We start from the raw sequence: 27,910 nt of genomic DNA, 5'->3' as shown, positions 1-27,910 counted from the left end.
AGTATTGGAGTTTCAGCTTCAGCATCAGTCCTTCAATGAATATTCAGAACTGATTTCCTTTAGGATGAACTGGTTTGATCTTGCAGTCCAAGGGACTCTCAAGAGTCTTCTCCAACACCACAGTTCAAAAGGATCAATTTTTCGGTGCTCAGCTTTCTTTATAGTCCAACTCTCACATCCATGCATGACTACTGGAAAAACCATAGCTTTGACTAGACGGACCTTTTTTGGTAAAGTAATGTCTCTGCTTTTTAATATGCTGTCTAGGTTGATCATAACTTTTCTTCCAAGGAGCAAGCGTCTTTTAATTCCATTGCTGCAGTCACCATCTGCAGTGATTTTGGAGCCCAAGAAAATAAAGTCTGTCACTGTTTCCAGTTTCCCCACCAATTTGCCATGAAGTGATGGGACCAGATGCCATGGTCTTAGTTTTCTGAATGTTGAGTTTAAGCCAGCTTTTTCACTCTCCTTTCACTCTCATTCAGAGGCTCTTTAGTTCCTCTTCACTTTCTGCCATAAGGGTGGTGTCATCTGCATATCTGAGGTTATTGATATTTCTCCCAGCAATCTTGATTCCAGCTTGTGCTTCATGCAGTCCAGCATTTCTCATGATGTACTCTGCATATAAGTTAAATAAGCAGGTTGACAACATACAGCCTTGACATACTCCTTTCCCTATTTGGAACCAGTCCGTTCTCCCATGTCCAGTTCTAATTGTTACTTCCTGACCTGCATACAGATTTCCCAGGAGGCAGGTCAGGTGGTCTGGTATTCCCATCTCTTTCAGAATTTTCCACAGTTTGTTGTGATTCACATAGTCAAAGGCTTTGGCATAGTCAATAAAGCAGAAGTTTTTCTGGAACTCTCTTTCTTTTTCAATGATCCAACGGATGTTGGCAATTTGATCTCTAGTTCCTCTGGCTTTTCTAAATCCAGCTTGAACATCTGGAAGTTCACGGTTCACGTACTGTTGAAGCCCGGCTTGAAGAATTATGAGCATTACTTTGCTAACGTGTGAGATGAGTGCAATTGTGAGGTAGTTTGAGTGTTCCTACTGTCATATATGTATTATTATATTAGATGTAATATATTATATTAGATACAATTAGATATAATATATAATATAGATATAATACACATAACAATGCATAAATGTATAATGTAATAATAATACATATATGTATATATGTATTTACATATATAAATAATATGTATTATTTATATTAGAAAATATCATTTATAATATAAAAAAAAGATAAGTACTATCAAGTCAAGAAACAGATGCTGAATGAACAAATTCAAAAAATGTATTAAAATGTTACCTGGGAGTGGGGCCACATATAATTTGTCTTGAAATAATCATCTTTCCATTGTGGGTCCCATCTCCCAACTTCAAATGCCTCAAGAGCAAGACCAGGTTCCTTTCTTTCCTGCTTACTCCAGACTGTTAAGGACGCCCCTGCAGAGGGCCAGCAGTTCCAGCCCGACAGAACCCACTGAGCCCTCATAGAATCTTTTGACAACAGCTGTCTAGATTTCAGAATGAAAGTTTCGCATGTGTACAATGTTATAAAATGGTGTGTTCCTGGGCCAGCCCATGAACTCTTATTTTAACCCATCATGAATGAAAACTGTATACATATAGCATCATAGTTTCTTCTTACTTCTAAGGGAAAAGTATTCTGAAGTGAGTTTCCCCAATGCAGAGAATCCACCCCTCGTGTGTGTGTGTGTGTGTGTGTGTGTGTGTGTGAGAGAGAGAGAGAGAGAGAGAAAAGTAAACATCCTTCCCATCACTGCCTTCAGATGAGCTGTTTTCTCTCCCTTCTGATAATCCTGTTGTATGTGGAAATAAAGCAAGCAAAATAGGAACTATGATGACTAAAGCTGAAAGTGCCAGAAAGAGGAAAGGCAAAGAAAGAAAAAAAATGTAACAAAAATTATGGTATTTTTCTTAGAATCCTCATTCATATTTGAGATCTAAGAATTTGAATTTGATTGCTGAGCATCTAAGCATCTAGTAATATTCTTACATCCAAATGAAATGAAACCTTACAAGTAGAAAAGATTTAGTTGTCATAGATTTCTCTTAAGTCAATCTTTTTCAAACAGCATATTTAAAACATGATGTGAATCAAAGCAAAAGCTTATTCAAATATTAATCATGACCATGGGATATATCACTTATTAATAGCCATTGATTTGGACACACAGTAATTTATGTTTGGCTTTATATGGTTCTTTGGAGAGTCATTAAAAATGAATATTTTTACAAAATTAAAGACTAGAAGAAACTATATAGCATTTGTAGGAAAAAATTATCTAGACAGATTTAAAAATTCTTATAAGGATGCAGTGTAAGATATAAGATGTATAAACCAGTGCAAGAAACTAGCTAAAACAAGTCATTTGTATAAAAATCATAAGCATATCAAGAAATAATTTTCTGAAATCATCTATAAAATATATTAACATTTTTACATTAATAAAAGGAAAATCTATTCACAAAAATGTTAATTTTTCAACCAAAAAAATCACTCAGTTCTGTTACTTAAAGACAACCACTATTAATGTTTTGATACAGTTCCTTTTTGCCTTATATATAGGAACATCTTTGGGGTGACCTTATTGTAAATATAAAACTTCGCTTTCCTTTTACCCTCAATGGAGCATAAATTTCCTACTATTATGTTTAAGTTCATCATAAGCAAAAATACCATTAAGAGTGTGTATGTGGTAAATATTTGTAAGCATTGTGGAAGATGAGAGGGTTAGGGTAGTGTTCCTCTAATTTCTCAATGAGGGAAAAGGCTTGGTCAAAAGTGTCATAAAACATGACATAGGGGCATGGTTAAGGGGGCTTCCCAGGTGCCTCAGTGGCAAAGAATCCACCTGTCAATGCAGGAGACTCAGGAGACACTGGTTTGATCCCTGGGTCAGGAAGATCCCCTGGAGAAGGAAACGGCAACCCACTCCAGTATTCTTGCCTGGAAAATCCCATGGACAGAGGAGCCTGGAGGACTACAGTTGTGAAGAGTTGGACATGACTGAGCATGCACACCAGCCAGCCAGCCAGTGGGTAAGACTCTGCACTTCCACTGTAGGGGATAAGGGTTCAATCCCTGGTAGGGAAACTAAGATCCCATATGCTGTACGGTACGTCCAAAAGATAAAAATGAAACATTAAAAAAAACCCAAACATGACATCAACCATACACACTGTGAAACAAGTGGTCATGATTCTGTTGGTTTTACACCCCTGAAAAGATGAAATGTTCTTGTCAAGATAGGAACTAAAAACAAGAAAAATATGGAGACAATCTGAGCAAGTCAAGTGAGGATGAACCTAAAAATTGGTCCCTCCTATGAAGCTGGCTCTGCCTGGCTACCCAGCAGGAACACACCCATCTACCCTTCCTCCAGTTTCTGCTCCTTGGTCTGCATTTTTCTGCCTCTCCTTCAGTCTTAAGGATCTTCACTCACACTTTGCTGTGTCTTCTTTCTTATCTCCAATTATAGGAAAATGAAGCTGAACTAACAGCCAGTATTTGAGACTTTGGTCTTTTTTTCCCTTTTTTAAAAAAAAAGCAACAGAAGCTTTTCCCCAAATGAAATCTTACTCAAAATTTCAACATGTAAAACAGGAAAGAAAGTGACTTTTTTTGGTTGTCAGGAGTCGAAATCCAGTATCCACAGTTGGAAACTGAGAAAATATGTGATGGGCTATTTAAACCAATATTTGCTTTCAAATTACACAACATCCAAGGCAAATCGAGAAGTTTTACCTAAAACTTCTGCCAACAAAAATTCAGTTTTGTGGAAACTATTCATTATACACAAGGGGTTTCTGATGGAAAAAAAAATTCTGAAAATTTTTCAAAGTCAAAAAATAAATATTCAAAACCATTAAATTTTGGGATGAATATTGATTTTGTGGTGACATAAACTCTGAGAATTATCATTGTTCACTCAAAACAGTCTGAGGAAAATAGTGTGTGCCAGGAATCCACAGTTGAATGTACATTTTTTTTTTTTTTAAGGAAAGTTTTTATGGGGGTGTGATGAAGAGCATAAAGTAAATATTTGCTTCACTTGTAGAGATGAAAATCAGAGAAAATGTTAAAGGGAAAGAAATACTTCAGGAATACAAAAAAAGAAATGAAAAATGAGATCAAACTGTTTCCAAATATCCGTAATGTGTTGTTTCCTCAACAAACTCATTGTGTAATGAACTGAGAGGTCAGCAGAAGAAGTGTTGCAAATTCTAAGGAATCCACAAATTAAGAAATCCTTGCATTTCATTGATGTGGGAAATTTATAGTGTGACATTTAAAAACCACAGAACCCTTCAAAATCTTCCCATTGATCTCACAATAAAATCCATACTCCTTGTTCTGGCCTCTGCCTGTGTCCTCACCCTCATTCAGAACTTTTAAGTCGCATTTACCTTCCTTTGGTTTCCAGAACACGCCGGGCCCTTTTGCTTCTCAAGGCCTTTGCCTCCACTCTCTCCCCTGCATCAGCGCTTCATCACACAGTTGGTATCTCTTATGTGTTGAAGTGAGTGCCCCTCAAAACTCACATGTTGCAATGCTAACCCCCAGGACCTCAGAGTGTCTTTGCAGATGCAGTGAATTAAGATGAGATCATACTGGAGTATTGTTGTTGTTGTTATTTAGTTGCTAAGACGTGTCCGACTCTTCATGACCCCGTGGACTGCAGCCTGCCAGGCTTCTCTGTCCATGGCATTTTCCAGGCAAGAATACCGGAGTGAGCTGCCATTTCCTTCTCCAGGGGATTTTTCCGACCCAGGGATCAAACCCACGTCTCCTGCATTGGCAGGTGGATTCTTTACCACGGGGCCACCAGGGAAGCCCATATTGGAGTATGGGGGTCCCTAATCCAGTAAGTTGGTGTTGGACAGGGAGGCCTGGCGTGCTGCAGTCCATGGGGTTGCAAAGAATCGGACACGACTGAGCAACTGAACTGAACTGAACTGAATCCAGTAAACTACTGTCTCTATAAAAAAGGGGAAATTTGGATACAGATACACATCCAGGGAGAACACGTGAAGATGCAGGCAGAGATGAAGTGATGCTTCCACAAGCCAAAGAATGCCCAGGATTGCTGGCCAACCACCAGAAGATAGGAGGGAGGCAAGGAACACATTCTTCCCTCTCAACCCTCAGAAGGAACCAACCCCATGGACACCTTGATCCTGGACATATAGCTTCCAGAACTGTGAGACAATACATTCCTGTTATTTCAGCCACCTGGTTTGTAGTACCCCAGGAAACAAAGAGGCCACCTAGTATTTTCTGTCAAAGGTCTGACTTGTTTCTCTCAGCACATGGATACAAATCTGTAACTATCTGATTGGTCTGGTTGTGTTGACATCATCCCTATTAGAATGTAAGCTCTGGGAGAGCAGGGCTTCCTTTTATTCTTACCCAGAACACAGCTAGGAAACGTCTTGGAGGTGCATCTAAGGTTAAAGAGGCAACATCAAGAGGTATATGTATGAAATGTCGTGCACCTTTTGGATGTAGTAGAGAGGCAACTTTTTGAGGAAGTAATAAGACTATTTAAAAATACTCTTCGTCCTTTGTTTTATGACACTCTCGTGTCTTTCTGATTGGCAAATTTCCAAACATTTTCAAATAGAATAAGGTGTATTATTCAAAGTGTTCAGAAGCTGGGGGGAGGAGAACAGACTGAATATCATCAAGAGTCACATGCTGGTGAGAGAGAGGCGTACAGAAAAGTAGTGGAAGCTGTAACAGAAGATTCTTCAAAAACTCAGATTCAGTGAATTTTGTGGTTTGCTGAATTTATGTTACAAACTGGAAATTTATTTCTTGTTTGAAATAATTGTTTTATTTTTTTCCTGGTTCCTTGGGATCTGAGATCTCTGTTTCTCTTTCTTTTTTTAATATTTAAAAAAAAAATTTAAAGATTTTTTAATGTGGACCATTTTTAAAGTCCTTATTGAATTTGTTACAATATTGCCTCTTTTTTACCTTTTGGTTTTTTTGGCCCTGTGAGGCATGTGATATCTTAGCCCCTCAACCAGGGATTGAACTAGCACTCCCTGCATTGGGAGGCAAATTTTTAACCACTGGACCACCAGGGAAGTCTCTGAAATATTTTTCATTCTTGAAAATTACAGTAATTGTTTCTAAAGAATCTCAAGGCAAGGCTATAGGCACTTTTCCCTTCTGACTTTAAAAGCACTACTTTATAGTTTATCACCTTAGAGACATAATGAATATTTCAAAGCCATTTGGGATAAGACTGAGAAATGATAGCAAAAAAAAAAATTATGAAGTTTCTGAAGCTGAAAGCTTTGCTTTTGGATAAGAGAAACTCATCTCTATCTCCCTCCCTGTACCCACCTCCCCCACCACACACACTCACACACACACATATCCTGGCACATTTAAAGAGTATTTCTTCCCTTATTTCACCAGAGGAACAGAACAAAATTAATATTTATTACTAAGGATTGGGCAATATATTACTCAATTGAAATTCATGATTTTCAGAGAATAATTGCAACAAATGAACCTCATTTCAGAGTTTCTAGTAAAATGGAAAAAACCACTACATGAGGTAATACAGTAGTCAAGAATTTCTCCAATTTAATGCCTATGATCCTTGAACTTGGATGGCTTTTTCAACATCTTTGCAGTTCTACTGTTTCAACTAAAATCTACCATGGCTGTATTGTTTATTCAACATGGAGTTCACAATGATATTCTTTGCAGCGCAGAACTATAATCTATGGCTTTGTATTGGGCAACTGCTCTGGCAAGTGCAGAACACTCATTTTCCATGAGTTTATAACCTCTGCTGAATTCTAGCAACATGCAAAAGAGTCTTGGGGGCCAGGGCAGAAGTAGTACCAGTGATACTGCGGGAAAAATTAGGGCATCAACTGACAGAGTTACGGGGGCGGGGGTGGGGGGCGACTGATTTAATCACAGCTCTAAATACTTAGCCCTCTAGTTAGCATGCCATCATAGTCTATAGTTGTAACTTTAACGTACAGTTCTAAAGACTGTGATAATAGCTGGAGGTGATGTCCAGGCCATTACTAGGATGATACAATGGAAATTAACATTCTACTTTGTAATAAAACTTCTTGGATGGCAGAGATTTTCATTTGTTACGTTCACAAGAAGAGTTTTTGGGCAAAAATCAATAAATATTCGTTACTTAAACAATTATTTTATCAAATTAGTCTCATTTATTAGAACAAATAAATTAACCCATTTGAGAAAGGTTAACCTTGACTGTATCTTTAAGTTTCATTCATGGAAAGATCGACGGCTATATGGCCAAGTCATCATTGTCCTTTCTCGACTCCCTTGAAATGAGTCCTGGTGCATCCAGACAGATAATCTTAGGATGTTCCAATCCACAGGTGAGACATAAACACACCTCACTCTAGTTTCATTACGTTAGACTGCTCAAACAACATTTATTGCTTTATATCAGATCTTTGGTCAGATTTCTTTGGCGTGGCAAAAGCTACTTTCCCCAGAGATTTTCAAAATGGTTATATTGTGCTATATTGATTCATTTTCCACAGAGGTTTATGACTCTATGCATCTCATCAAAAGGCTAAAATATTTTTTGACCCTGTATACGAATACCATGTGGATTTGGGGGTCATATTTACATCTTGGGTCTGCAATCACATGTCTTCAAGAGCATAAAAACAGAGTGAAATCCATTCTATGCTTTGTGGGTTTAGGGGCCTGGAAATTAGAAATGATACCCATGCCCCAGGAAGTTCCATGGACTCAGGAAAGATGGGAGTTGGTGATGCTTCCCAGTTTCCTGGCTGGTTAATGAAGTAACAAATACAAGGTGGCTGGGGAAAATGGTATGGGTTTAGTTGGGACATAAATAATTTGTTGCACCCAAGGAACATCTAGAAGGTAAATGCACCCAGAGCTCAGGAGGTATAGATTTTGGAGTTATCACCAAATAGTGATTTCTAAAGCTCTGGGTGTAGGCGAGAGCGCTCTAAGAGAAAGCAAGTAGGATGAGAGAACAGGAGGGGCGAGGCTAGACTGTCTCAACACACCATAATTTAGGGGGCTGGCAGCAGAGGAGGAACCAGCAAAGAAATAAAACAGGACAGAAGGATGTCACATGGGCACCAGGCTGTATTATGGCGATTATTAAACGATACAGAGATGCTGAGCAGAAACGTTCTTTACAAAAATTACTAAAAGGACCTACATGAAAATATCTTCAGGTCTGTTCCTTATTGGTAAAATTGCAGATGTCATAGCCTTCCTTCAACTTTTCTGTATTCTGCACAACAAATATCGATTACATTTCTGTTAAAAATACTCTGATAAAGTCTACAATATTTTCTGAACCAAGGGCAATTTTGAGCCAAGGGCAAATGACTATTAGTTCCTAAGTAGTTGAATGCCTCTGTGCTAGGCACTACACTGAAGATAAAATACGGAACAAGAGGATGGCTCTGTTGTTTTACCAAAAGGAATGGAAGCTGGTTTGACAAGGGAGGGGTGTGGGGCACAGTAGCAAGAGATGAGGCTGGAAAAGCGGTCTAATGTCAGACTATAATGGGCTTTTTATGTCTTGAAAATAATACGGACTGTATCCAGAGGGCTGTGGAGAAATTTTTGAAGGGGCGGGGTTAGGTTTGGAATTGTGCTTCACCTGAAGTTGATTTTCTGCTTCACCTGGCTGTTAACCCAGAGGAGTTGAGTTCGAGCGGGAAGCCTAGTCCCCAGGCCACTGCCATAACTGAGTGAAGCGGATGCAGAGGGGTGGCGGAGGGGCTGGGGCCAGAGATACTTGGGATCAGCATCAACAGGTCCATATGATGGGTGGTGTGTTGGGAGGAAGGAAAACATTAAGGACCACGGGGTTTCTTACTTGGGTCCACCGGGTGGGTAAAGAGTGATGAAAATTCTACAGAGTTTGTATATAGTTACTCTAACCATCTATCAGGGTCATTGCTTTATGAAATAAGAAAGTCAGTGACTGTAGCAAATAGTATTCTATGAGAGGGGATAAAAAGTAACAGAGTATGGGAGATCTGTTTCTGGGACCACAGCCACAAAGCAGAATCCTAAACCCTTCTCTCCTGGCCACACATGGGATCCCGTAGAGAGGGAGGTGGGAGGGGGGATCAGGATGGGGAATACATGTAAACCCAAGGCTGATTCATGTCAATGTATGACAGAACCCACTACAATGTTGTAAAGTGATTGGCCTCCAACTGGTAGAAATAAATGAAAAAAAAAAAGCATACTTAGATACTTTTACTGGTCTGTAGCACTGAATATTTCTGTGAAAGAGGACTGCTGGAGCTTTTTTAGGTAAGTATTTACATAAATGTAGCTATGGCCCCCCAGGAAGGGACTTCCTGTGTGAGGGGAGAGATATTTGGGAGAAGGCCAATGAAACTGCATGTGGGGGAAGGAACAGATATAACCAGAGGAGAATCTATATTTTAAAGCAAGGGACCCCAAAGCGACAGGTCCCAAGTGAACTGTGTTAGTCTGAGCTAATACCCTTTGAAGGGAACTAGTGCAGCTCCTGTATTCTTTGCATTCTCTAAATCATCCCCATTTCAGGGCATTGAAGACTGAGGCCTTAGGTTAAGCAACTTGATTGGGAAATGCCAGGTAGTAAGTTAAAGAGGCCAAATCAGAACCTGGCTGGAAGTACTCCAGTATAAACCTGTCCCCTGGTCCAGCCACAATAAGACATCTTTCAGGAAAATCGGCTCTCACCCTTGCCCATCTTAGCTGCAGGCAGGGAACTTCTGTGGCACACTCAGGCTTGGGGGGGGGGGGGGAGGGCCTTCCTTATCGCCCCCGGGCAGGGTCCCAGATGATAGCAGCCCCTCAAATGGTTACACCCTCAGCTACTGATAAGGGTTCAAATAACGTTAAGGACGCGCCGCTTGGCCCAGGTAGCGCACTAGTATCTAAGTAATGCTGTCCTGTCAGTTCATTGCTTCTTGTGTTCCTTGGAAGTGGGCAGTGTTGCAAAGTGAAGTTTTACTCACTCGGAAAACAGAGGCTGTAAACACCTACCCCACCGACCGGATGGCTAGAGCGTTGCTTCCAGGAGCCGCCAGCCTCCTCCTTCCTTCCCGACCTTCGGGTCGCCCTTTAGGATGGGGAGTCGGTAGGGTACCTGCTTGCCCCTCCGGCCGCCAACCAGCTGACGCCCGGAGCCCAAGCTGGCGCCCCCGGACCCCCCCACCCACACACACCGCCCCCGGACCCCCCGGCTCGAGTGGTGTGAACGCTCGGGTGCGCGGGCAGCACACTCACGAGCAGCCGCTTGTTGCTCCCGCGGCCGCGACGTGGGGAAGTGAAAATGAAATTGACTTTTCTGAGAAATGATGAAAGCGGCGCTGCCCGCCAATGAACGGCGGCGGCGGCGAACTTCCGCACCTCCCGGCCGGGCTGCTCGCGGCCTCCCCCCGCCTGCACCTCCCGGTTGCACAAGCTTGAAACAAACACTGGGGAGGAAGGGCGGAGGGAGGAGGGCGGAGGGAGGAGGGCGGAGCGGGGGGGCGGGGGGAGCGCGGAGGGCGGGCGGGAGCGAGCCCGGCTCCGGGAGGGCGGGGGGCGGGGGGATTTCCAGCCGCGGCGCTTCGCAGTTTCCTCTCCTTGTTTTGCTTTCGATCTGGACTGTTCTCAGGCAAGCCGGGGAGTAACTTTTAGTTTTGCTCCTGCGATTATTCAACTGACGGGCTTTCATTTCCATTTCACACACCCTAGCAACACTTAAGCCTTGCGGAATTGTATTGGTAGCGTGAAAAAAGCACTCTGAGAGGTAACATTTTTTTCAAATAATAGTTGGGACTGTGCGTGTGTGTTTTTCTCGAGGGCATGTTTAGGAGGACTGGAGGGGATGTGTGTGTGTGTGTGTGTGTGTGTGTGCGTGCGCGCGCGTCCTGATGGTTTGACACGATGTTTTGCAGACGGAAAATGCTGAGGTTCATAAATATTAATACTGATTTTTGGAGGAACAGTCGGCGCTGTTATGGATCATCTGGTTTTAGGGGAAGCAGGTTCGGCTGCTGCTGCTGCTGCTGGTGCTGCTGCTGAGGCTGCAAGGAGGAGGAGGAGGAGGAGGAGGAGGTTGGTGGAGGTTTAATTTCACTTTTGGATTTGCAGATGCGGAGAGCTGGCTCCATGGACACAGACCTGCTCTGTGCGATCCTGCGCCCCAGGTGTTGTTTGTGGGGGAGCAGGTCCGCTGGAGTCGGGCCTCCTTTTAAAAACAACATGATCGCGTGCATGTATGTGCGTGTGTGTGTGTGTGTGTGTGTGTGTGTGTGTGTGTGTGTTTACAGATGCCGGCGCCACCAGATCCGAAAGAGGGGAGCGGGTCGTTCTCGGCGCCCGGCGGCGGCGCCTCTCTCCAGGCAGCCTCTGGCGTAAATAGGCAGGAACCCGCCGTCCGCCCGCAGCCTGCGCCCCGCGCCCGGGCCGGGAGAGGCGCCTCCCGCCGCGGCCGAAGGAAACTTCATGGGGCGCCCGGTGGCGGTCCCCGGGGCTCGCCCACCCTCGGGGCTCGGGGAAGGGTCACGGGCATCGGGTGCCAGCGGTCGGGGGCCGGGCGAGCGGGCTCCGATCGGGGCTGCGCGCGGGGCCTGGCCGGCGCGCCGGGTTTCCTGGGGGCTGGGCCGCTGTCGCCACCGCCCGGGAGGGACGCGGCGTCCTCCTTCCCGCCGGCCAGCGCCCGGCCTGGCTCTGGGGCTTTGTCGCTGCACTTGTCCCCGCGCGGGGCTGGGGTGGGGTGGGGGGGCTCGGGCGGGGAGTCCCGGGAGGGGTCAGCGGTCCGGGCCGCGGCCTAGCGCCGGGCGCCTCCGGGTCCCCGCGGGCGCCCCCGGGCCGGCCTCACGCGCTCGGCCTGACCCGCCAAGGCTACGGAGCGGGCAAGGTGGGGGCGGGGAGCCTCCGGGGACCGAGCGGCGCCCCGCTGGCAGGCCCGCGGCGGGGGGTGCCGGCGTCCCCTGGGGGTCCTGGGGCGCGGGCGGCGGCGGCGGGGTGGGGACGTGAGTGCCCGCCCCACGCCCTCCGACCCCTCTCGGGGCGCAGAGTGGCATTCGCCAGCCGGCCGAACGTGGTTGGTGCAAAGCCGCGGCCGCCACTTCCTTTCCGCCTCGCGGGCCGGGCTCGCCCACCAAGCGATGCCCGCCGCGGCCCATCGTGGCGCCCGGCCGTTCGCGGTGCCAGGGAGCCGGCCCTGAGAGGGCTCGGGCAGCCTTTTGCAAGTTGGAAGGGTTTCAGGACGCAGCTCACACCGCGCCCCCCCCTCCACCCCGAGGACGCACCGGCATCTCAGTTTGGGCCCCAGGTGTGGCTGCGTGGGCCGCCCTCGCCCCCTTACCCCTTTAGAGGGGAAGAAGCGGGAAGGAGGCTGGCAGCCCGAACCGGGCGCAGAAACAGCCTTCTGGGCACCTGGCGAGGCGCCGACGTCAGCCGGTGTCGGCGGGACCCCTGGTCATCGCTGTAAGTGTGACCCTTGGCACCGGCAGTGGAGGTGGCCACGTACTGGCGGCGGGGTTTTCGGTCGTCTTTGCCCCTAAAGGATAGTGTTTGGAACTTGGGGACATTTTCCCCGCTCCCTCCCTCTCCAGCCTCCTCCCTCCAGTGTGGGCAACGGTAAACGCGCCCGGTCCTCGGTTCAGAAGAGTGCTGGCATCTTCCCTGTGCCACCGGCCTCCCGGTCGCTGTGACTCGGTCTGCTTTTGATGAATGGCGAGGGAGGGTGGAGGAGAGTTACATTTCCTGTTGTGGATTTTCAGGAATCACCAAGGTTGCTGTCAAGCCTGCATTCGTTTATGAGTTTTCAGACCGACTGCAGATAACATTGAGGACTCAGCAGCGTGCGCTTTGCTTTTTGGTGCTTTAAGGGCAGGTGCTGAGAGGGGCCTGGTGACAATCTGGAACGGAAGGCTGATGGTCTTGACGTTAGGTAGATGCAAGCTCCTTGCCACGACTTGGAAGGTGACCCCTATTTACCTTCGTGCACCCGCACTCAGGATTTTCTCCTTTTCTCACCCCACCCCCATCACTCCTTTTTCGGAGAGGGAAAGGACAAAATTCTGGGAAAACTTGTGTTTTCTAAGGAAACTTCAGTAGATGGAATATTGAGGACTTCATTTGGTATTTTTTAATACCTTGAAAAATGTATTGATCGATGGGGCAAAGTCCAGAATTTCACTATAATTAGTGAATGGTTATAATTTATAACAGCCTGTTGTGTAAGAAGTTAGATTTTGGCCTCCTGGATCCAAGTTCTTGTCTGTTCTGATTTGTAACTTCTTCTTAATATTAAACATCTACATTTTTCATTCTCAATGAGTTGGGTTTTTTTTTTTTTCTTTTGTCCTTCAAAAGTTAGAGGCATTCTGCACACTTAAGACTTACTTACCTGTTAAAGTGTTATGATAATCCAAAGTAAGGGTTTGTGGCTAAATTGGAGACCGATTATGGTGAACCGAAGTCCTGACAGCTCCGTGAACCATGACCCAGTCTCTCTCTTCCTCTGCTTTCCCGTATACTTTATTAGGCAAATATTCAGTATACCACAGCTAGTTCAAGATGTTTGAACTTAGTAGTGGAAACTTTAAAACTTCGGGCATTTAACATTGGGGAGTTTGATGTGCATCAATTTTCTCATGTCTTCAAGGACACTGTTCTTGGTGTCATGGCACATAAGCTTGATTGTTTTTAGAGCATTTTCACAAAATGTTCCTTTTGATGGTGAACAGACCAGTGAACTCTAAATGGGATATCTGGGACATGGTTCTGTTATGTGCTTCATACCAGAAAAACACTTAAAGCAGATAAGGGGTTTTATTCATTTAATAAGTATTCATAGAACATTTGCTATGCCCCAGACACAGTGCTGGGTTCTGTGAGTTTGAGAACAGGAAGGGAGTTTCTTTACCTTTTGGGGAATTTGCATTCTAGTTGGTGAGCTGAAAATACCTAGCCAAAAAATAAATACAGTAATTACCTTTAGGGGTGAGTTCTATGAAAGGTGATAGTCGAATGTAACTGAATATCTGATGGGGTTGCTTTTGGGAACAAATAAGATACTGTTATGAAAGAAGGTTGCCTAAGTTACAGCAGTCTACAAATGCTAAGGCATTCACCTTCAGAAGTCTATCAGATCGTTCTTAACTTCCCACTCCAGTATTCTTGCCTGAAGAATCCCCTGGACAGAGGAGCCTGGCGGGGCTATAGTCCATGGGGTTGCAAAGAGTTGTATAGGACTGACTGACTAACCGCGCATGCATTCTTAACTTTAAAAGTCAGGGAATCATGACTGTGGATTAAACTCTGACTTTCTTTTAGAGAATTTTTAGCAAGAAGTGATTTTACTTGTTCTGAGAGAATATAGGGAATGGTAAGGAATTAAACAGAATAACTATTTTATGTAGAGCATTAAAATCTTTAACAAGACATCTAATATTATTAGTAAGTTTTTTTCTATCAAAAGTTAGATGGTGTCCATGGAGACCAAATGATATGGAAATAAAAGTGATTGGACCAGTGTATTTTCCCTCCTTATATCAAGAAAAATCCTTTCCAAGCTCCTTGCGTTTTAGTGTGAATTTTCTTCCTCGTTGCTGAAGACTCTTCCTTATCTGTTATTAAGGATATGCTCTTAACTGATTTGAATTTTTGTTATAGCATCTTTATTATTATTATTTTTCGCCGCACCACGGGGCATGTGGGATCATAGTTCCCCAACCAGGGATGGAAACTGAACTGCCTGCAGTGGAAGCTCAGAGTCCTAACCTCTGCGCCACCAGGAGAGTCCCACTATGACATCCTCAAAGCGAGTCAGTTAACTTGCATTTATTAGATGCTTACTATGTACCTAACACTATCTACGTGAAAATGATACATGACAGTGTATGTGAAAATAAATGTAATAGATGGTATATGTTTATAATAGATACAAAATACATAAAGGAGTATATACAAGTAACATAAATTGCTGGGAAATGTCTGTTATTGTTAGCAATAAAGCCAATTCTTTTTTTGGTCTGTATGGGACACATGTTCCTTCGAGCACAGGGGTTGGAAGTTAGGGCCTCTGTCCCTGTTCACCCCATTTGTGCCCTACTTTTGGCCTGAATATGATCAATATTTGGCTATAATTTGTGCCCAAGGCAGGGTCAAGCAGTGGCCCTCATAGTGGGTGTGGCTGGTGAGAAAGGGAGTGATGAGATTTGATTAAATCTTGATTTTTTTTTTTTCCAGCAAAGAATGGTAAGTTATCTGTAGGGTCAAGATTTAAACCCAAAGCCAATATTTTATATGAAATACCAAAGGCAATATACAGGCAGGAAATCAAGCCTGCAGGTAGCTGAAGCTGGGTGGTGACCCCTCCAGAAGACCCATAGTCACCAGCAGTTTTTCCTCCGAAGATGCTTTTAAAATGATTTCTCAACTTACCAGCTCCATCTTTTGACAAACAGCCTCTGAAACAGATTGTGTTTAGTTAGGAAGACTTCATGGGCCTGTTTTCATTACTCAGAAACATACTGCAATTAGGAATCATGGTTGACCTGAGAACCAACATCAGCAAATCTAGAGGATCCAATTCCAGCCCAAAGCAGAGAAAGTCAATGTTGTAGGCAGCCTGGGCCTAGATAAACTGTTAGTCCTGTTGGACCTTCTGAGGTTCTGAAACTAGCTGCCATCTTCCCCCGCCCCCATCAGTAACTTTGAGTTCTGCTGGGGGTCCAGCAACCCCAGGATATGAACCATTGCAGTAACCCAGGGGCTTATTTTGTTAAATGAATACAAACGTTGGGTCCTTATTTCATTTGTTTATTAAATATCTGTTGACAGCCAGCTATGTTCAAGGCCCTGGAGAGTGGAAGGTGCATGAACTCAAAGAGCCCAGAGGCCTGGAGTTGACTTTTCAGCTCTTTGGTTAACTCTCCACTCACTTCTCCTTTCTGGACCTTAGTTTTCACATCTGTAAAATGGGGCTGCATGGTTCTATCATCTTTGGGGGGTGGGACTTATATGTATCAGAATCATGGAGAGGAGGGGGCTTTTAGAAACCACACAGACCTTCAGGTTTGAGCCTGAAGCCCCTTCCTCTCCTTGCCTCTCTCTTTTTGAGAATCGCTCCCGCCGCCCCCGATTAGCCCTCTGACATTGACCAGGGTGTCCTGGATCCCTGTCCCTTGGGTTGTGGGCCAGAGCAAAGGCAGAGAACCACTGAATCAAGGGTCTCTTCCCAGGGTCGAATCTTTTCATTTATTTTCATTGGCTCCCAGGTCAGGCTATGCAGGACAGCAAGCAGATGGAACTTGTTATCCACATTTTGAACCAGTGAAGTTGCTCAGTCATCTCAGACTGTTTGCGATCTCATGGACTGTAGCCTACCAGGTTCCTCCATCCACGGAATTTTCCAGGCAAGAGTACTGGAGTGGGTTGCCATTTCCTTCTCCAGGGAATCTTCCCGATCCGGGGATCAAACCCAGGTCTCCCACATTGCAGGCAGACGCTTTACCGTCTGAGCTGCCAGGGAAGCTCTTTGAATAGGTAACCTATGGTCCCACCCCATTGGCGCTGCTCACGTTGACCTTGCTTGTCCTACAAAATGGGATCTGTCGTAGGGTTGTGATATTTTGAATTTTCTGCTCTGAACAAGCAGAGGAGGATTGTGTTTCATGAGCCTGTCTCTCTCTAGGAAGGAGTCATGGGCTGGTTTGTTGTTTGTTTCTGTTTTGGCTTATATTCCCCTTTATCCGTTTAGTATTCAGCTTTAATAAGAAAGAAAGAACACAAGTCAAGCAAAAAAAAGGCTCCGTATGTCCCATGCCCTGTGTGCATACCTCGTAGCGCCATGCTTATGAGACGACAAGGCTGTGTCGTCCTTTCTGGTCCTAAGCATTTTTATCTCAGGGGCAAGGCCAATTTAGTTCAACAAAATACCTTGCTTTAGAGTTCTGTGTGATAAAAGCCGGTCCAGTTTTGATTAAACATTTTTGAGAGTTAACCAGTTGCTCTGTCAGTTTCATGAATAATTTCTTTTCCAGCATCCTTAGCAATCTGTTGCTGTCTGTGTAAGAGCATTTGATACTCACACACCTAATGCAATCAAAGGAAAGATGAGCTTCTCATGTCATCTGTTCTTTTTGAGCTTACAGATGTCAGGTTTTTGTAGGAGCCAAAGAAATACCTTCTAGATAGAAGAGGCTCTCCTGGCCCCATAAGCTTAGAATGCAGAGGACTTTCCCGATGTCATGAGGTTGACGTTTTGAGTGGGAAGAAGCTGCATACATGTTTCAAGTCATATCTAACATGTTACTTTTAAAGAGCTTTCTCTGTGCTCCTTACCCTAAAATTATTGAAGGCGATGAGAACAATGACAGTGGTGGACGAGAGTGTCCCGGCACCTGATTAGGGTGTTGGTGGGGGTGGGGGTGGGAAGTGAGTGGGGAAAGTGGCAGTTGAGGGAATGAGGTGATGAAGAAAGAGATGAAGGTGTAGAGTAGAATACTGCCTCTTGAATTCTTGAGTGAGAGAGAGTGAAGAGGGAGTCAGACGGGTAGACTTTGTGTCTGCCACGAATGTCATTGAGACGTTTTGCAAGTAGACAAGCTGGTGGTTAATTGACAGTCAATGCAGAACAAGTTGAAATGCTAGAGGACCCTCCACTTCTAACTTTGGAGTTTGGCCTTTTTTTTTTTTTTCTGAGGGATCAAATAACTAGGCATGGCCACTTTTAGACAAGTAAACAGGAGGCTGTGAGTGGTCACCCCTTGGGCATGGTTGAAACTACGGTAGAGGTGGTGTTGGAGCCAAAGAGGATGGAGGAATTGGTGCCCTGACCTGAGGCCTTAAGACTCAAACTCAGTTACCTTAGAGGCAACCACAGTCCCCTTGAAGAAGATACCTGTTGATGAAATGGATCAGAAACACTGTCACAGCCCTTAGGCTGTCCCCTCCCCAATGCCCATCTTCCTTGCTGCTCTTTTATTTTTGCCAGGCGGTAGGAGGTAAGTAGGGAGTCAGGAAAAGAGAATCGGCCAATACTGTGTTTCCCTAAAGAATACAAGTCACAGGGTTAAAACTGAGCTGTAGATATCGTCGCTGGTACTGCAGTCACTGCAGTTTGGAAACTAAGCACTGGGTACCGTAGCTGGGGTATTGTACTTTGAAATAAACTTTTTGGAATACAGTTAGGCGGTGTACCCTTAATGTCTTAAAAATGTTGAACTCCCCCTGTTCCAGTAATCCCACTTCTAGGAACCTACAGATGTGAAGTAACCAGAAGCAGAACAAAGATTTATGTACAGGGATGTTTACTGTTCGCTTCTGTTATAGTGAGAACTCGGAAACACCCTAAATCCCCAACAATAGGAGCACATTTTAAATGCGTTACAGTGCACCAGGCCCTGAGTACAGATAGCTGATTAAATTCATGCTTTTGCATTTAATGATGGGAAGGTATTTGGGGTGTATGTTGAATGGAGAAAAAGAGGATTTTCAATTGTGACCTTAATTTTATTTTTAAAACATGTGTGTGTTTGTATATACATCATAAAAAACCCTACAAAACTGGAAGGAAACATTTGGATGGCGTGCTTATGGATGTTTGACTTCTCCCCCAAATTCAATACAACACAATTACTTCTATAACCAGAAAAATATTCTCAAGACGACTCTGAAGTGTCCCCTCTAACCTCACCTCTGGTAAATGTGGATGAGGACAAGTAAATCGGATGTTGCTAAGGAGGGTGTTGTTCGTGAGCTTGGCCATTCGCAGGCCCTCTCTGCCTTGATATACAGAGCCGAGCTCTAGAATCATAGCTTTCCCAGCCAGTGCCGGGATATGCTCTTGTCCTGATTCAGCTCTTACAGCTTTAAGATACTGAGATCGATGGTTCCTTTGGGAGGTTGGGACGCATTGTTTTATCAGCAATAGTGGAGGGTCTGAGATGTTACCCGCTTCACAGATATGTCTTGTGTATGTGACAGAAGCAGCTGATGCGGGGGTAGGAGGCGACAGTTCTTTCTTGATCTTTACAACCGGGTCAGCATCCAGAGAGATGCTATGGAGTTGGCCCCCCATACCTAGACCTTGAAGCGATACCATTGAAAACTGATGGAACCTGGGTGTGGATTACCTTCCATAGACGATGTCAGAACGACCATCCCTCTCCGCTGCCAATGGTCCGGGGTGGTGGTGGATAGAGAGAGAGATTGTGTGTGTGCTCCGTCACTCACTCGTGTCTGACTCTGCGACCCCATGGATTGTAGCTCGCCAGGCTTCTCCGTCCGTGGGATTTCCCAGGCAAGAATAACTGGAGGGGGTTGCCGTTTCCTATTCCACGGAAACTTCCTGACCCAGGGATCGAACCCTCTGCTCCTTTCCTCTTCTGAGTCAACATCCTCACCTTTTGGAACGTAAGGCTCTTACCAACAACAGGTGTCCCTGAGATCATGGCTTTGTCCCTTTTGAAATGTACATGCTTAGAGAGGTAGGGCCTTCTGAGACCCTGCAAACTTAACCCAGGAACCTAGTCAAGGCTGTAACTATTTGGCCCTCTTGAGAAGATTAGAGAAGTTTGGTTATCCTTCTGGAGCAGAGCAGTTTAGACAAATGGCTACAGATCTAATTCTTGTGGTAGGTGAAGAAGAAAAGGTTTCTAGGGGAAGTGAATGCAACTTTTCCTTGCCTTATGTGCACAGTCTTTGTACCTTGTTGGCTCCTGTGTCTCAGGTGGCTTGGCTGTTTCACAGGAGCCCTGAAATCCGGGAGGTTTTATTTTCCCCACACGGCAAACTTTACAAATCCCCGTGGGATTCTCCATGGGGAGACTCTCCATGGGATTGAGACTCTGTGCGTCTCAATCGGATTGTGATTTCTGACGTTCCATAACTGAAGAAGCCTCCAAATCCGGAATTAGTGTCTGGAAAAAATTTTTAGAATAGTTTTGATTCCTTTATAAACACGGGAGAGGTTTTTTTGGATGTGTTATGAAACTGGGCTTGGGTGTAACCATTAGGAGTTTAGAGGCAGAATGCCAAAGCACAGCTGAGAAAAAAGAATATTGATTAGGGCAACACTATTCAATACAAATAGAATGTGAGCCACATGTATAATTTTTAATGTTCTAGTAGCCACGTTAGAAAAGTAAAAAGAAGTGCATGCTCAGACACTCGGTCATGTCCGACTGTTTGTGACCCCAGGGACTACAGCCCACCAGGCTCCTCTGGCCGTGGAATTTTCCTAGCAAGAATACTGGAGTGGGTTGTCATTTCTTCCTCCAGGGGATCTTCCCAATCCAAGGATTGAACCTGTGTCTCCTGCATCTTCTGCATTGGCAGGCAGGTTTTTTATCACTGATCCACCTGGGAAGCCCCAAAAGAAGTAGGTGAAGTTAATTTTAATGCTGTCCAGTGTGTCCAGAATATTATCCTTTCAACATGTAGTTAACATAAAACTATTAATGAGATCATTTACTTACTTTTTTTCATACTGAATCTGCAAAATCCACTGTATCTTATACCTTCAGCACATCTTAATTCAGTCTGGTCACGTTTCAAGTGTGTAGCGGGCAGCAGCCACGTGGCTGGTGGCTACCATGTTGGACAGTGTAGGACTAGGAAATGAAGCAAGTCGTGAAGAAAAATATGGGGAAACATTGTAATACAGCGACTCAACCTAAAAGGACCAGGAAAAAACAAAAAAAAGCAGAGTTAGAGTACTTATTTGGTTATAACCGCATCTCCCTGTGTGTCCCCTGCCAACCCTACCTCCTTTCATCAGCTTAAAATAAGATGCCCTGAATCTCTTCAGAAGCAACACACCGTGTGCCATTCTTTTGGCCATAGTCCCAAACACCTTGAATATTTTCCACCCTTTTGTAGTGCTGTGAAAAACATCGATTCCCTGGAGTTTCCCGTTTGCAACACCTCCCTGGCCAGGTTATCTGAGGCCTGGGATCGTGTCGTATTTCCTTGCATTCCCCACCCGTGCTTGACATGCAGTGAGCACTAGGTAAATATTTGTTGATTTGATTTTCAGCCCGAAAGCGAAGGTTAGCTCCGAAGGCTGGATTCCAGCTCAAGATGGATGGGCCAGATCTCTCTTGTGTTAGAAACCTGGTGGTGTATATATATATGGAGCACAGAAACCCTGGGATTTGTCACTTTGCGTTAGGAGTTATCACTTTGTATTAAGGAGTTCAATATCCAGAAGGTGAAAAAAATGGTCTGGTTTTCTCCTTTGGACCGAGGCCTTTACAGAAATCTTATCACTCGATTCCTTTGACATTTATGTTCCAATGCTGATAGTAATACCTTCCAGTACATGTAAATAAGCTCTTGTTGCTGATAAACCAGAGGTATACATTTGGGAGCTGCTACTTTCTTGGTGGATTAGTTATTAATAATAACTTTGTTATTAACAAACTTTCAGCCCATAACTTATAGGCAGGGAAGTTCTTTTGAAGTCAAGCCCTGGTATCTTAACAGTTGCCTTCATTGGTTCTCTCTGACTGTAATTGTTGGGGAGAAGCAACAGACGTAGCCACAGAGCCCAGGCAATTTATTTTTCCTGAAGCCTTACCTAAGAACTGCTTAGGTAGCTTTTCTCTGCGAGATTAAATACGACCTTCACTGAATCATGTTAGCAGGGCCAGCAGCTAGAAAAATAAAGACTAAACCAAACCTTCAGCAAAGAAATTCCCAGCTGCTCAGCGGGTCAGAGCTTTCTTGATTGCTTTCTTCCAATGAAAACACTGTAGATTAGTTTTAAGTGAATTCTAGTAGGTTTGGGGATTTGCAACTGACAGAAGAACAGGAAAGTATAATCTCACTTTAAAATCGTAATCCTGAAGGTAAATCTTGATTGACTCTTTGGGGGGATGTTGAGATTTTGTTCAAATGGGAAAACTTCACTCGGGTGCACTGTTGAGCTGATTTGGAAAGTCAAGGTCCTCAGGGATGAGGGGACAGAGAAATGACATGAGAAGCTGGTGGCCTCAGGGGGAGCCCTGGGTTCGTGGGGTGCTCTCGGTGGCCCTGAGGATCGGCACGGATGGCACCCCTTCCTTCTCTGTTATAGAAGCAAAGTCCAAAGGTACCAGGAGGGAATGTGGGTGATCTGCTGTTTTCCCTTTGGGGTGTGGCTCTCCTGGTGATTCAGGAAGTCAGGGTGAGTTTAAAATATTATAGGAGAGGGTTTATTTATTTGCCTCTCTTATAGGTGCTTTGAATGCATCAAGTCTTTTTTTTTTTTTCTCTCAAAGTCAAGGTGCAGTTTGGGCTGCCGTCTGGGCAATGGGGTCGGTCTGGACCCTGAAAGGAAGCAGTGGACAATTTTGATCATTCGTCCAGTCGCTCTTTACTCTACAGGAGATGTACTCAGTGCTGACTCCATGTCGGGGGAGAAGGTATTGAACGGCGGAGAGGTCTTCAGCTTGGAACTGAGTGAGCTTGGCAGATGGTGTGTGTTCCCTGCAGTGAGGAGCCTCGGTCTGGGCGGCCGAGACCTCAGTTAAAGAAGTGACTTGCGGTGTGTGTGCATCATCTGTGGGCCACCCAGCACCGTCTCAGGTTGTCCAGGGGACGACAGTGTGGACGCGGCACATTTTGGGGCCAGCTGTGTACGTTGTATTTTCTAAAGGACCGATTCTTCATAAAGCTTATCACAGGCGTAGAACAAGATCTTGTTTCATTGCTCTGGCTGGTTCGCTACCGTTTTTCCCTCCCTGGGTTTGGCACCTTGGTTCTCCCGCCGTTGTCTGGCTTCCTTTGTCATGAGGTAGCTGAGCCTCGATGATGGTTATCTCCGCTTTCTACCTCCCCTCTGAGGGCAGACTGGAACTGGCCGTGCTGCGGCTGACATACTGCTCCGAATCCCTCCCTGGAGGTTTGTGCCAGGAGAACCTCGCTCCTCACATACCTCACATGGCTTGAGATGACATCGCCCTGAAGGGGAAATTGGCCCATATTTAATTTTGAAAATCCGTCCTTTTTTGTGCGTGTATATATGTGGTCAGTAGATTACCTTCAGGTTACCTGGAAGTGACTATTGTCCACGACAGGGCTCACGGAAACAGTGACAGCAAGCAGTGAGTTCATAAATGCGTGTCTGGTCATTCTTTTCTTTTTTTTTTTTATTACCATGGTAAAAGTTACATAACACAAAATTTCCTATTATAATCATGTTTAAGTATACAGTCCAAGGGCATAAAATTAATTTACTGTGTTTGCAGCTATCAACCACTGTCCTTCGCTAGAACCTTTTTTCATCATCTCAAATAGAAAGTCTGTGCCCATTAAATAAAAACCCACCTCCCTCTGCCTGGGCAGCCACCATCCTCCTTGCCTCTTCTAGGTACGTCACATAGGTGGCATCAGACAATATTTGTCCTTTTGTGTCTGGCTTATGTAACTCAGCAGAGTGTTTTTCAGATTCATCCAACGTTGGAGCATGTGTCAGAATGTTCTTCCTTTTAAAGACTGAGTAATATTCCCACACTTTGTGGATCCATTCATCTCTCGATGGGTTGTCATTACCACTGGCTATTGTGAGTCATGCTGGTGTGAACTCTGCTATAGAAGTATCTGTTTGAGTCCCTGCTTTCGGTTCTTACAGTCCAGTGGGTCATACAGTCATTCTAGGCTTAACCTTTTGAGAAACTGTTTTCCACATCACCTGCACCATTTTACATTCCCATCAATAATGCCCAAGGGTTCCAGTTTCTCCATATCCTAGCCAGAATTTCTTCCCTTGAATTTTTTTTGGTAATAGCCATCCTAACGGATGTTTGATGGTCTCTGTGGTTTTGATTTGCATTTCCCTAATGGCTGGTGATGTTGGGTATCCTTCCACGTGCTTCTTGGCCATTTGTATATCCTCTTTAGAGAAAGGTTTATTCCAGTCCTTTGCCCATTTTGAACTGGTTGCTATTTGTTGTAGGATTAAGTCATTATTTTATGGGTTCCAAAGTCTGGTCTGAAAACTCAAAAGATATGGTCTGAAGTATTAGTATGGTCTGAAAACACAAAAGATTCTCCCTTGCTACAGTATGTATATAACAGGTGGTATAAAACCAGTGAAAATTTTTCAAAATTTGAGATGTTGTAGAGCTGATAAAGCACCTATTGAAGAATTAAATTATACTGAATGGAGTATATCAGAGTGGACTCTGAAATGGGGAATCAACTAACAGTACTTAACCTTCTCACAGAATACTAGAATTGAAAGTTTTCCCATAGATTATAGTCTACTTCTTCATGTTCACAGCTGGAGAAATCAAGCAGCCTGCCCAGGGTCACGTGGCCAGATTAAGTCCTTAGTACGTTTTGTTGAACTCGGTAGTAAAGAGTTAATTTTTTTCTGTTACATTTTGAATCCTAAATTTCTGGTAAGAGAAAAAACATAATGCTTGAATATGGTAGTGAATTAATTGTATCAGCTACTCATAATGGTCATCTCTGACTCATCTAAGTACCTTCAATACTTGGGGCTCATAAAAAGACCCTAGGGTTCAGTACTTTTGAGATATTTTGGATAAAACTGAGTAAAAGCAGCCTCAGAATAACATTCAGGGGCCTGAGGATTTATACGTAATACTCTCAACCGTGGTTTGATAACTACCATTTGAGCAGATGAAGCAAAATAGTGCTGTTATAACAGGTCTGCTGGGAAAAATGAATGAAAGCATTTGTGTATCTAATGTGAATAATTGACAGAATGAGAAACCATGTATTTGTCCTTAATAAGAGCTATAGTAGACGACAAATTTAGTGAAATGTCAACTTTACAGCAAATTTATTGTTGGTTTACTTTTGTGTTCTGCTCAAATTTTCTGCTTCACTCAATCCTTTTGAGAAGTTGGTCTTTATTGAATAATGTAGCCTGACAAGATCATATATGGATTATAATTCAGAGTGAATTGTAAATAATTGGGAAGCAGATAGATAGTTGCAAAAATTTGTATTCCCTTCAGGCTTGGGGCCCAGACTTTTAAAAAAAGTCTGTAAAACTAGCCTCAAGTAGCTATGGAAACAAATATGATGATGAAGTTTTAAGTTGAAGACTCCTTCCTGCAGACAAATACTTTAAATACAACTCTCAGAAGAGTTAATTCCTTCAACAGACGGTTCTGGACTGCTGGTGTAGAGATGCAAAATTGACAATTCTAGCTTCTCACAGAGCTTATCATTTAGTTAGAGAGACAGGCAGGGAAATAGCCATCTGTAGGAGCAAAAAGAACAAAAGATGTGCTTAATGGAAGCACAACAGCAAAGGCTATGTGAAGGAATTGGCAGGGGCTCTGTCTTTGACCAGGACGATGGAGCTTCACTATGCATTTCCACGCTGTAGGAACAGGGAAGGTTCAGCCAGTTTCCCGTGGGGGCTCAGGGCACCATTGGTCGAAAAAACAGTAAGAATGAAACCATGAAGGGTTGGAAATTCCTCCCACTCTTGGTGGATGGAGAGATCTCTTGTCTGATGGGAGCAGACGGGTCAAGGATCATTCCCGGTAGGAACGAATACTTTCTTCAGTGCATGTGTTCCTGTGTTTATTAGCAAGGAAAGGCTTTATTCTGAGTATAGAGCAAGTTTTGGGGGAGAAGGGTTATTGGGGATTTGGAACATCTCTCCACCCCTTATGTTTTAGATGATGATACAGGTAGTGACTCTTAGCAGTTGGAAGTCAGAGCTGTGAGCCTGCTCTGCTTACAAGAAGATAGAAGAAGGTTTAAGAATGATGCATGCGTTTCATTCATAGACACACGGGCACTGCAGGAAGGACCAGACTGTGCTTTTGATAATAACCAGGCCTGTCTAGGAGATGTTTTCGTACGTTTCTAAGAGGAAGTGATGCAAAGGTACAAAAATATTTTTTGTATGCTCTTTTGTTTGTTTTGATTTGGCTTTTAGTGCGAGAGAAGTTATGATGACTAGGTTCACAATACTTAAGTGAGGGGGCGATAGAGACTGCTGCCGTTAATACAGACGAGAAACCCAAGTTAGAGAACCAAGGTGATGGCCCAGGTGCCCCCAAGCCAGAGCCTGGCACAGCACAAGTGTTTAGGGTGCGGCGTCCCAGCGGCTCCAAGAGTGACTAGATGTGGCTTCATCTCAGCCGCGGGACTTGCAGTTGGCATTGTATTTGTGGTCGCTTGGCCGTGTTCTCCGAGTGACGCAATGGAAGAGCCTGGAAGGGCAGGCTCATGGAACCTTAGGGGCAAGCCTCAGTGACTCAGGAAGCTTGGAAGAAGCCGCAGGTAGGGGTGCACTCGGTGGGGCTTCTTCCCATCTGCACGCGACCCCCCTCTCTCCCCGCCAGCGTGACCAGGTGATCGTGCAGAGGCTGTAACTAGGTTAGCGGCTGCAGTGATAGCATTTACTGGATCCGTGCTGGGCTCTTTGCTTACGTTTGAAGGTCTTATTCAAAGGCCCAAGATACTTCTGTGTTACATTTCAATAGATCACACTCCGGGCTTATTATCAACAACTGCCTTGTTGAGCTGATTATAAATTTGGGAGCACCGTCATGGGAGGGCTCAGCAGAACGACTTGTGCACGCCCGGCACTCCAGAAACATTGGATGAATTAACTCGGAATGATTGACCTAGTTGTCCCATTTGTCATTTCCTGTCCAGACAGGCTCCTCTGTGGGACCTCAGAGCCGACAGGGCTCCTGCGCTGTGTTTTCTAGTGAGGAGCCAGGCCCCGACAGCAGGTGGGAGACACCTCAGCCACATGTGTGTGTGCTCCGGGGTGTGTGAGGGTGTCTCCCCTCACCAGTCGGCAGGGATCCTTGTTGAGGTGCAAGGACAAAGGTCTCTCTGTTAGCTAGCCAGCCTCAGGGAGCCTTCCGGCTGTTGCTCTCCCATATCCGCCCATTTTTCCTGGGGCATAGCTTCCCCGAATTACTAATGGTTCGAACATGCCAGCAGGCTGCTTCCGCCCTTTCCTTTGTTGCTATGCTCCCTTCATTTGGAAGTTTTTTCCTTCTTTTCCGCCAGAGGCCTGAGATCCCCTACCTTTCCAAGCCCACTTCAGATGCCCCCTCTTCTTTGAAGCCCTCTCTTCTGGTCTTTGACGTAATCTAGTAACTCCGACAAAATGCCTTCCAAAAAGCTGAGGGTCCTATGATTGTCATGTTTATGAAATGCCCAGGGTGAGTCCAGTGCAGAGAAGAAACCAAGAACCAGTTGTGTTGATGACTTCAAGTCCCTGAAGGGATGTATTATAACTTCAGGCTCATCATGGGAAGCTTTGGCATCTTTGATTTATTTCTCTAGGATCACCTTGTTTTAGAGCTGGTTGTTTTCTGTTCCTGCCTCCACTGTTACAATGTAACCTTTTTAAGGACAAAGATCAAGTCCTGATTGGCTTTGTATTCCCCACAGAGCTTTTTTGCAAGATTCTGTTTTGAATGAAATGTTAAATAAATGTAATTCAGAAGTTTGCTAACTTACTTAACTTGGTTCACCTGCAAAAAATGTCATGAAAATAGTACAATTTTTCTTTTTGGGGGTTGCATGCTTTAGCAATCTTCCCACCCCGTGGCACCACGCCCCCCGCCCGGCTTATTTGTTACTTGTTCATATTGTAATTCCAGCATCACAACATGTATTTCATGTCATCTGCTTTTTCCTCCCCATCCCCAGCCATAGTGGGTTTTCCAGGAGGGGTTCATCCACTGTCTTATCAATCAGTAATTACTACATGATGATTCATGTGTAAAGGACCGTACCTGATCTTTAGGGAATATGAGTAAGATATGATTCCTGCCAGCAAAGACTTCACCCAAGCTGTGCCTGTTTTCGAGTACAGGAAGCGGTGAATTTCGGTTGAGTTTAGATGGTAGGAGGGATGA

The 27,910-nt window shown here is 44.5% G+C and overlaps 1 protein-coding gene across 3 annotated transcripts in view; it reads left to right on the top strand.

Annotated features, from left to right (window-relative positions):
* The first annotated feature begins 10,637 nt into the window (after positions 1 to 10,637).
* IRF2 (interferon regulatory factor 2) overlaps positions 10,638 to 27,910 on the top strand; it is an 82,728-nt gene continuing 65,455 nt past the window's right edge. Inside the window, exon 1 of one of the 3 annotated variants that reach the window (XM_043454108.1) lies at positions 10,638 to 10,842. The gene's annotated coding sequence lies outside the window, so the exon portion shown is untranslated. Of the gene's footprint in view, positions 10,843 to 11,214; positions 11,243 to 12,400; positions 12,528 to 27,910 lie in introns of those variants that run through there. The other 2 variants (XM_043454109.1, XM_043454110.1) reach the window with 2 other exon arrangements.

This window comes from Cervus canadensis, chromosome 31, assembly GCF_019320065.1.
Source record: "Cervus canadensis isolate Bull #8, Minnesota chromosome 31, ASM1932006v1, whole genome shotgun sequence".
NCBI lineage: Eukaryota > Metazoa > Chordata > Mammalia > Artiodactyla > Cervidae > Cervus > Cervus canadensis.
Note: the sequence above shows the minus strand (reverse complement) of the source record. Positions and strands in the feature narration are given on the sequence as shown.